Source organism: Mustela lutreola, chromosome 3, assembly GCF_030435805.1.
Source record: "Mustela lutreola isolate mMusLut2 chromosome 3, mMusLut2.pri, whole genome shotgun sequence".
In the NCBI taxonomy this organism is placed as follows: domain Eukaryota; kingdom Metazoa; phylum Chordata; class Mammalia; order Carnivora; family Mustelidae; genus Mustela; species Mustela lutreola.
In genome coordinates, this window is record NC_081292.1 from 191,670,409 (window position 1) to 191,681,763 (window position 11,355).

General features: G+C 37.1%; 1 pseudogene; it reads left to right on the forward strand.

Annotated features, from left to right (window-relative positions):
* Positions 1–311: 311 nt before the first annotated feature.
* Positions 312–1,264, forward strand: LOC131828195 (heterogeneous nuclear ribonucleoprotein A1-like; annotated as a pseudogene).
* Positions 1,265–11,355: the final 10,091 nt, after the last annotated feature.

The window sequence follows — 11,355 nt, forward strand, 5'->3', positions numbered from 1 at the left end:
ATTTTGGATTCCCACCAGCAATGAATGAGGATTCCTTTTGTTCTTCATCCTCACATGAAATTGGTATTGTCAGGTGTTTTAGATTTTGGCCACTCTATTGGGGATGTTATGCTATCTCATTGTATTAATTTGCATTTCCCTAGTAACAAATGCTGTTGAGCATCTTTTCATATGCTTATTTGCCATCTGTGTATCTTTTTTGGTGAAGTGCCTGTTCAGATCTCTTGCCCATTTTAAAAATTAGGTTCTTGTTTTCTGCCCGTGGACACCGCCGAGTAAGCATTGTTAAAGCCTCCCCTCCCACTGCTGTCATGTCTAAGTCAGAGTCTCCAAAGAGCCTGAATAGCTGCAGAAGCTCTTCATTGGAGATCTGAGCTTTGAAACAACTGATGAGGGTCTGAGGAACCATTTTGAGCAATGGGGAACACTTACGGACTGTGTGGTAATGAGAGATCCAAACACCAAGCACTCCAGAGGCTTCGAACTTGTCACATATGCCAGTGTGGAGGAGGTGGATTCAGCCTTGAATGCAAGGCCACACAAGGTGGATGGAAGAGCTGTGGAACCAAAGAGGGCTATCTGAAGAGAAGATTCTCAAAGACTCACTGCCCACTTAACTGTGAAAAAAATTTTTGTTGGTGGCATTAAAGAAGACCCTGAATAACATCATCTAAGAGATTATTTTTAACAGTATGGGAACATCGAAGTGATTGAGATCATGACTGACCAAGGCAGTGGCAAAAAGAGGGGGTTTGCTTTTGTAACATTTGATGACCATGACTCTGTAGACAAGATTGTCATTCAAAAATACATTACTGTGAATGACCACAACTGTGAAGTAAGGAAAGCGCTCTCTAAGTAAGAGATGGCTAGTGCTTCATCCAGCCAAAGAGGTCAAAGTGGTTCTGGAAACTTTGGTGGTGGTTGTGGAGGTGGGTTTGGTGGTAATGACAACTTTGGTCATGGAGGAAACTTCAGTGGTCAAGGTGGCTTTGGTGGCAATCGAGGTGGTGGTAGATATGGTGGCAGTGTGGGTAGCTATAACAGATTTGGTAATGATGGAAACAACTTTGGAAGCTATAATAATTTTGGAAATTACAACAATCAATCCTCAAATTTTGGACCCACGAAAGGAGGAAATTTTGGAGGCAGAAGCTCTGGCCCTTATGGTGATGGAGGCCAATACTTTGCCAAACCACAAAACCAAGGTGGCTGTGGTGGTTCCAGCAGCAGCAGTATCTACGGCAGTGGCAGAAGGTTTTAATTACTGCCAGGAAACAAGGCTTAGACAGAAAGGAGAGCAGAGAAGTGACAGGGAAGCTACAGGTTACAAGAGATTTGTGAACTCAGCCAAGCACAGTGGTGGCAGGGCCTAGCTGCTACAAAGACATGTTTAAGACAATACTCCTGTATATGGGCAAAAAATTCAAGGACTGTATTTGTGACTAATTGTATAACAGGTTATTTTGGTTTCTGTACTGTGGAAAGTATAAAGCATTCCAACAAAAGGTTTTAATGTAGTTTTTTTTTTTTTTTTTTGCACCCATGCTGTTGATTGCTAAATGTAATAATCTGATCATGATGCTGAATACATGTGTCTTTTTTTAAATGTGCTGTCTAAAGTTAGTCTACTCTGAAGCCACCTTGGTATACTACCCCAACAGTGTGAAGTTAGAGTTCCTTCATGGTGATGCCAGATTCCATTCGAAATTTATTTGCAACCTGTTAGGACACAGAAGCCATTGTCTCCACAAACCTTGGTGTAGTTGAACTGACAGTTAATGTGTTGTGACCTGGAGTTCACAATGAAAAGGTTACCCAAGCAAAGTCCTGGAGTTTATTTGGTTATTAATATGATTGTTGGCACATCCTATGCACTATATCTAAATTGAATTATGGTATCAGATAAAATTATAGATGGGATTAAACCTTGTGTATCATCCATTATCATGTGTAATCAATAAACAATTTAATATTCTCTTGAAAAAAATTAGGTTCTTTTTATTTTCTTATTGTCAAGTTTAAGAGTTTTTGTATATTTTGAATATAAATCCTTTATCAGAAGTTTGAAACTATTTTCTTCTATCAGATTTGAAAGACAACTGCATAATGGAATTGTAAACAATATTTTTTCCAAATAATTTCACATTCTGAGGTACTAGGAGTTAGGACTTCTATAGATGAAATTTGTGGGCAGGGGGGAGAGAGACACAATTCAAATCACAACAACAAGCCTAGATCAGTTGACAGCCAGCCTTCCCCAGTAGAACCACCTGGCTGACCACCCTGAAATGTGGGCAATAAAATGTGCTTATTGTTGTAGACCACTGACGTTTTGTAGTTATTTCTTATATAGCATCATCATGATAATATATGAATGGTACATGTACTGTGAACAGAATATGAGAAATTAAGTCTTTTAAATTTTTGCAATGGGACCAAAACACCCTCCTAAAAAGAGTCACTCTGAAAAGCAGAAACCCCACTCAACTTTTCTTCATAGGCACCAAGTAAGTAGACAGAATAAGCAGCCGGTGAATAAAGACTTCCACCAAGAATCACTAAGGAAACCAGTATAGATTTCTACATACTGTGATACAGGAAATGGCTGAAGCCAATATCCAAGTTTCTCATGAATTTTAGCCAGAATGGCAAGCAGAGCAATGAGCTTGTCTAAACCACTTTAGGTAGAAAGGTAGAAGACTGTTTATGAAAGAAAGGAAAATAAAGGTTTAGTTAAGCAGTCAATAACAATAGTGGATTGATAAACAGTGTGTTGAAAGTATTCTATTCCATTTACCTTTTGTATTCACTTTTCATATTAAAGAAGCAATATAAGCCTGTTTTTGTCTTTATTTAACTGAAGTAGAGTCGACACGCAATGTTACATTAATTTCAGGTATACTACATTCTATGAGTTTATATGTTATGCTGTCCTTGTCACAAGTGTAGCTACCATCTGCCTCTATACAACACTATTACAATACCACTGTCTCTATTCCCTGTGCTGTAATTTTATTCCTGTGATTTATTCATTCTTTAACTGGAAGTCTGTATTTCCCAGTTCCCAAACTGCCTCTTTTAATTAAGATTTTGTTCCAGAAAAATTATGCTTTGTTTCTGTGTTGTCCCTGATATAGGATAGACCCTGCCCTAAGAACAGAAAACAGCTCTGTCCAAAGACTCTAAACTGGAATTGTAGGCATAGGACATAAAGGGAATTAATCTGCATCTGTGGACAGGAATTGTGTATCTGCTTGCAGTAAAAGCAGATTTTGTAAGTGCCTACCATTGCCATAAAACTCAAGATTAGTGTTTAGAATCTGCTGAGATAAAATTTGACATAACTGTAATCCAGTCCAAAAAAATCTCATAATCCAGTTCAATTTTGCTATCATTATATTGATTTGGCTATGCCACAAGGGAAACCATGACTTCCCTACAGAAGTAACTACAACTAATGAAAGCCTGAAAATATAAGGTTAGGTTCTAGCATAGTTGTTTAGCCTATATTCAGAAACCAAATTTATTTTTTTTAATGTTTTGTTAGTTGAAATGCATTCCATTCAGGCAAGGTAGGGATGGATTTCTTTACTGAAACCAAATCTGCCGATGAGTTAGTCTTGCATGGCAGGTCTTCCTCCAAAAACAGTAACAGATCCTCTTCTGGATCCAGGACAACAGTTTAAACTTCATAGAATTCCAAAGACTAATGATGAATAACATGAATCATTTTGCTTGTCAAGGAGGTATATAAGACCTGTCATTAAAGGTAAACATGAGACATACTCCTCATAACTCAAACTCATCAATGACAAGTCACTGATTTCAATTTGAAATTGAATTTCAAAAGAACTGAGTTGTATTAAAAGTTGGAAAAGCTAACAGAAATGTGGAAAATATCATTAGGAAAAATTTATGTGCAGCATTTATGAACATCCCCTCTATGTAGAACATTATACCATCTGACTTTGAGAATTACAAAATGGGAGAAGATATTTGCTCTGTCAAAGGACTTAGGAGTCTGAGTAATGGAGAACATCAGGGCACTGGAGTTCCTAGATAATAAAGAACCTTTTCAAGACTCTAATCGTTGAAAAGGGGTAAGGAAATATGAAATAGTGGGAAACAGAAAGCAGTTTTTGTTTTACCCTGGAAAAAATTCAGACTTCTAAATGCATAATAGCCAAGAGATTTCAGAACTATACATCCTGGGTTCCTGGGTGGCTCAGTTGGTTAAGCAACTGCCTTCAGCTTGGGTCATGATCCTGCAATTCCAGGATCAAGACCTGCATCTGGTTCCCTGCTCAGCAGGGAGTCTGCTTCTTCCTCTGACCTTCCCTTTCATGATCTCTCTCTCTCTCTCAAGTACATAAATAAAATCTTAAAAAAAAAAAAAAAGAACTATACATCCCAAACTTCTCTCAGCAACTCGTGTCCTTCTTGGTGAGATGAATTATACCTCCTCAGCACTTTGTTTTTCTCCATGGAGAAGAAACCTAACTCTTCACTATTAGAACTGGAGTATATAACAGCTTATGTTAATATGAAAAAATAGAATCAGCAGACTTTGAAAAATATTGATAATTCCATTATACTAATGAACAGAGTGGAGACATTTATAATGAACTTAAAAGTCATTAGAGCTTATCTAACCCAAGTCGTACATAACCACTGCTTCTCCTACTTTCATTAGCAAGGTCTTTCTTTGTATCTTACTTACACTTCCTCTAGAGGGGAAATAAAATCTTTTTCTTTTATTTTTTTTAATACATTCTTTGGGGAAAGGAGAGAGAAAGAAGGTTCATAGTACTACTGACAAATTTTACTGATCTTCACTAGCATTTCCAAAGTTTGCCCTTTACTTTCATAAGAATCATATTTGAGCTGCTTGTTAAAAATATAATTTTATACAACCTATGTCACCTTTACTAAATCATATTTTTTTTAGGAGCTAAGCCCTAAGAACCTGCATTTTTTACATGTTCTCAACTAATTCCAAAGGATATTAAAATCTGAGAATCAGTGACCTCTATATTCTCTATGTCCCACACTGACCTGAATAAACAGGAATTGATTCTAACACAATGATCCTAGGGCACACTGAAAACAGAACCTTCTTCGTAAATTACCGAAAGAAACTAAATCAGTATTTCTCAAATGTCAGTAGATATCCTTCAAAATGTCCTGGGTTTAGGGGGTGTGTGTGTGTGTGTGTGTGTGTGTTGTTGTTGTTGTTAAAAATACAGGATACTAACCACCACCCCATATCTACTAAATAGGAATTTAAAAATAAGTCTCCAGTGGAGTCTGGTGCACACTAAAGTGCTTTAACTCCTACATTCTTAAGTGGTATAGTGAAAAAAAAAAATCAGTTTCAGTTTCCTGAGTTCACTGTACTCAGGGAAATTGTCAGCTATTGCTACTCTCCTTCATCAAGAATTATAATTTTTAAAATCAGGCCAATGCAGGGGAACACCTTATACAAAGTGACATGATAAAAACAGAAGTAAGGACAAAAGACAGATTTATGTAAGGATGATCCAAGGAGGTCAACACAAATAATAACAGCTTGGGAAATCTATTTGTTTGAAATCTATTTGTTATCTCTATATCTAAGAACTTTTAGGAAGAAAAATATCCAATTGGGAAATAAGGCAAAGAAATGAGTGGCATGTCCTCCCCACGTCATCCTGGAACATTGTTTAATAGGTTCTCTTAAGGATTAATTACTTGGGAAATGTACCGATATTTGACTTTCTTAATTATTTTTATAAGAGCTCAGACACTAAGGTTACATGTAAATTTGTAGACTTTTGTCCATTAGAAAAAGTCACACAGGTTATGGTTTTAATGTTCTGTAAAACAATAATTTTGTATACATTTAGCAGTCTTATTCTAACATTCTTTTGCTGGAAATGTTTTTACTAGTCCACTATGTAAATCCTGTCCCTCAAATGCTCTTTGAGCAAAATTACCATCAGACTAGTCCTCTCATTCATTAGTTGAAAAAGGCCTTTGACACTGCCCATTCTATATTTGCGTAAGAACCACATATTTAACTTTTGAAAATTATACTTGGCAACTCTCTTAAATTTTATTGTAATTCTATGTAGGGGTATTGGTTTTTCTTCCTGTCTCTTACCTGACATTCCATAAGTGTTCTCAGTCTGAGGTCTTTCATATTGCTTTTTAATTCTAAGAAATTTCTCTTAATCATTCCTCCATGGCGCCTGGGTGGCTCAGTGGGTTAAGCCGCTGCCTTCGGCTCAGGTCATGATCTCAGGGTCCTGGGATCGAGTCCCGCATCGGGCTCTCTGCTCAGCAGGGAGCCTGCTTCCCTCTCTCTCTTTCTGCCTGCCTCGCCATCTACTTGTGATTTCTCTCTGTCAAATAAATAAATAAAATCTTTAAAAAAAAAAAATCATTCCTCCAAAAGTCTTCATCTCCCTAAGTTCTCCTCCTCTCTTCCTGGAATCCTTCTTATCTATATGCTGGCACATTATGTCTTTGATATAGTTTTTTATTTTATTTTATCCATTCCTCCTGCCTTCTGGGATACTGCTTCAATTTTACCTGGGTCCTCCCTATTCTCTGCATTATGTTCTCAGTTACTTTTACTAGTAGATTTTTTCCTAAATTGTAGTTTCATTTCCTTATAATTTATTTTCTGTATATTTATTTTTAATTTGCTAATATTTTCCTTATCCACTTAAGGGTATGTCATGGGTTTTGTTTTTTTGGTTTTGTTCTGTTTCTGGCATCAGTTCAGCTTGAGACGGCATATGTTGCTTGGCCATTACTTCTATTTTATGATAGCTATAGTAGTCCTCAGGTGTCTTGTCATTTTGGACGGGTGAGCCTGTGTTTTCCCCTGATGGTACTTTGCCTGGTATTTATTGTAAAGCAGAAGGGCTTAAGGTCCAGCCTAACAGGGTTTGCATTGCCTTTGTTTTTCCCTGATGGCAACATAGTGAAGAAGCAAGAAATGAATGCATGAGAGCAAAATTAGGGAAAGGCAAGAGCAGAACTCAACAGCTTGTCTTAAATCTATCCCTTGACTGCCCTTCTGGAACCATCTTTGCATAGCTATAGTTTTCTACCATTCATCTCTAGCTTCCCCAAGGGATTCCTCAGGTATTGTTGATTTTGTTACTGTTAGTTCCTAGCATTTATACTTCTCTTTTACTTCTATAGTTTGTTCAGGGTTGATTTGGGGGCAGAGGAGTCAGAAACCCATGCCAGCCAGAAGCACCACCTTGACAGGAACACATAAGCTCAGTCCTGTGGAAAAAACTGCTTCTCCAGGGTTTTCACTGCCTAATGAAAGCCTTGTGAGTTTGTCTGATTGATGGACCTCAGATCACAGGTCTTTGCTCATACTAAAGTGGTTTGGCGAGACTGAATTGACTTCTAACTTCAGATAGCAATACTAACTGTAAGGGAAATATTTTGTGAAAGGTGCTCACAAAATGGTCAGCAGCTATAAAGTTTACAAAAATGTACCACACTGATGATGTATCCTACATAAAGCCAGCTGTTGCATTAGTTAGAAATAAACATTTTCCTTAGAGCACTTCAAAGAAACATCTGAAGGGGGTGGGGATGAAGAATACAAATAACCATATATTTTCTAGCAGGAATGAAATATTTCTTATTAAGAACTCTAATTATTGCAACAATAGACTTCCATTTTAACAAGCATCTAATGAGCTAAAAAAATACTAAAGATATCATTTCTATAAAATGCAGAATTGATACATCCAATTAAAAATTAAAACATTAGAGTAATTAATCTCAAACTGTTTCCAAATTCTTTTACCTTTCTGTTATTTTCTATATCCCAAATTATCTCTTCAATTACTTATTCTCCAAAAATAAGTCATTGTACTAGCCAACAAGTGTTTATTACAAAATTAAGCAGATGATGTAGTATGAATTTCCTAATAATTTTTCTCCTGAGACTTCCCTTACTCTCTCATGAACCCATGTATTTCAAGGATGTTAGCTGTATTTTTTCCAGTACTTCTGGAGCCTTAAAGCACATCCAATATACATCACTGCCACAAAAAGAAACCATTGCATCTTTTTTCCTATATGGGGCAGGTAACTTTCCATATTTCCCACTGCGAGGTCTCTACCCCTATTCCATTTAAGCCATCTATTCTGCATCTTTGTAAGGATTCAGAAATATTTTCCAAGGTTTTTGTTTATCATAGAAAAGCACTATCTGAGATCAAGATTCTTTGGATCACTTTATTTATCCATTCTAGGATGAAGACAGCCCTATCCCAGAGTCAATATTTGGGAACAGTAGAACTGACTGCCTTGCTCTCAGTTCCCTTCATTGATGTGATTACTGGGGGAAACACAGCATAAGGAGGATGGACACCACAGCAGTGAGAGGAAGGCACTGAAGCAGTATCAGGAAGTACACACTAGCCATTCAGTGATTATTGGAAAGGAAAGGATGCCCCAACATGGAGCATGGAGGGAGGTGGTACTCAACACCACAAGAGAGACCTCCGAGGGATCTAAATGGCAAAGAGTAGTCATAAGGGGCAAGCCTAGTCAGATGACTGAGGTTCTGGTGACATTGCCAGTTACGACTGGACCAGAAATTTGTTTATGTTTAATCCCTACTGCTTCCACCTTACTTATTTGTACTCCCTGCTCGAAATGGAAATCACTAGCTAACTTGAAAAGATAATGAGGGCAGGTTTTATTTTAAAGTCTGAGGACATCAGCATAGAGAACTTGCCACTGACCTAGGATTTGGGAGTGTTTTGTTCACAGCACACTACTAAGAGGCTCATCAAACTCAGAACTATCCACCATGAGAAAGGGATAATACGCTGTGAAATAGACCTAACTCTAGAGGGGCTGAAATAGAGTAAGAACAGTTCAGAAACATCAGATCATGCAATTACAATTAATAAGAATTTCATTATTGTGCACTGAAAGAGGAAAAGGGAAAAAAATTAGTGTGACCTATTTTACTCATTGTGATGATAATTTATTTTAGTAGCAAAAAACGGATAGATGCAGTGTCTTTCCAAGAAAACTGAGAATGGCATTATAATTATGTGCAGTAGAGAAGAGATCCTTTTGAACTTCCCAGACTTTCCTTCTTACATATTAGCCATGCCACACTGAGATAACATTTGGTTCAGAACTGCTTATAAATGAATAAGCCACTAGCTTCAAGACCACCCTAATTAATCTTGTTTTAGGATATTTGAAACAGCATTATTAGCATAATCTTACAGAATTCTAGAAAATAATGACAAGGAAAGGGGGAAAGAAAGGTGCTAATAGCTCTTTACTAACCTGGATGTACTATCCGTGCAAAAAGAGAGAAAAATTAACAAATGGTATAAGAAATTTAACTGGTGTCTAAGATCACGAGTAGTAAAGTTTGCTTATCAAGACTGCTAAAATGCCCCCAGCTCTTCCTTTCTGGAGATTAGACACCAAATACATCAGTTAAAATGTTACTCCTCCTTTGGAGGGACAACATGGTGAAATGACAGGAACCCTGGCCTGGATGCAAGGTCCATTCCCGTCTGCCACTTACTCACTGCATCACCCTGGACAGCTTGATTGACCTTGATGGGCCTTGTTTTCTCAACAGGAAAATAACAAAAGAACATTCAGAAGGACTCTAGCATACTGCGATAATGGTCCCAATCTTCATTTCTACTCTTTTTGATATATGATTTTGCAGTTCCTCTTATTGAATAGGAATTATAAAGTTAACCAAAGAGGTGAGAGACCTGTAATCTGAAAAATATAAAATACTGATTAAAGAAATTGAAGATGACACAAACAAATGGAAAGGCATTTTATGCTTATGAAATGGAAGGCCAAATATTGTTAAAATGTCCATAATACCCAAAGCAATCTATACATTCAGTGTAATCCCTATTAAATTACCAACAGCATTTTTCACAGAACTACAACTAACAATCCTAAAATTTGTACAGAACCACAAAAGACCTGTAATAGCCAAAGCAATCTTGAAAAAGATAAGCAAAGCTGGAGTTATCACAGTTCCAGACTTCAAGTTATATTACAAAGCTGTAATGATCAAAACAATATGATACTGGCAGAAAAACAGCTACATAGATCAATATAAAAGAATAGAAAACCCAGAAATAAACCTACACTTATATGGTCAATGACTCTTTGACAAAGCAGGATAGAATATGCAATGGGGAAAAAGACAGCCTCTTCAACAAATGACATTAGGAAAACTGGACAGCTATATGCAAAAGAATGAAATGGAGCAACTTTCTTACACCATACATAAAAAAATAAAATGAATTAAAGACTTAAATGTGAGACTTGAAACTGTAAAAACCCTAGAGAAGAGCACAGGCAGTAACCTCTTTGACAACAGCTGTAGCAACTTCTCTCTAGATAAGTCTCTGGTGAGGTGCCTGGGTGGCTCATCTCCCTTGGGTTCAGGTCATGATCCCAGGTCCTGGAATGGAGTCCCGCATTGGGCTCCTTGCTCAGCAGGGAGCCTGCTTCTTCCTCTGCCTGCCACTCGCCCTGCTTGTTCTTGCTGTCTGTCTCTCTCTAGCTCACTCTCTCTGTGTCAACTAAATAAATAAATTCTTAAAAAAAATAAATATGTCTCTGGAAAAATAAACTATTGGGATTTAATGAAATTAAAAGCTTCTGCACAGTGAAGGAAACAACCAAGAAAACTAAAAGACAAACCACTGAATAGAAGAAGATATTTTGCAGATGACATATCCAAAAAAGGGCTAATATCTAAATATATAAAGAAGTTATGAAACTCAACACCCAAAAAAAATCTAATTTAAAAATGGACAGAAGATATGAATGAACACTTCTCTAAAGAGGACATATAGATGGCCAAAAGACGCAAGAAAGATGCTCAACATCACTGATCACCAGGGAAAAGCAAATCAAAACTACAATGAGATATCTCACACTTGTCAGATGGCTAAAATCAAAATCACAAGAAACAACAGGTATTGGTGAGGATGTGGAGAAAGGGTACCCTCTTGCACTGTTGCTGGGAATGCAAACTGGTGCAGCAACTCTGGGAAACAGTATGAAGGTTCCTTAAAAAGTTAAAGTAGAACTACCCTACAACCCAGCAATTGCACTATCAAATATTTACCCTATAATTTTCACAAAATTAAGGCAAAACTCTATATAAAGGGATTAGTACCTTGAGTTGGATTTCTATTGCTTATGTGCCTCTTACATTTAATCTTTATTTGGAAGACTGTTATTCCTCAAGTCAGAAAACTTCAGTCTCTGCCATAGCTCTTTGCATTCTCAGCATTTTAGATGTAGTTTCATTAGACCATAAAA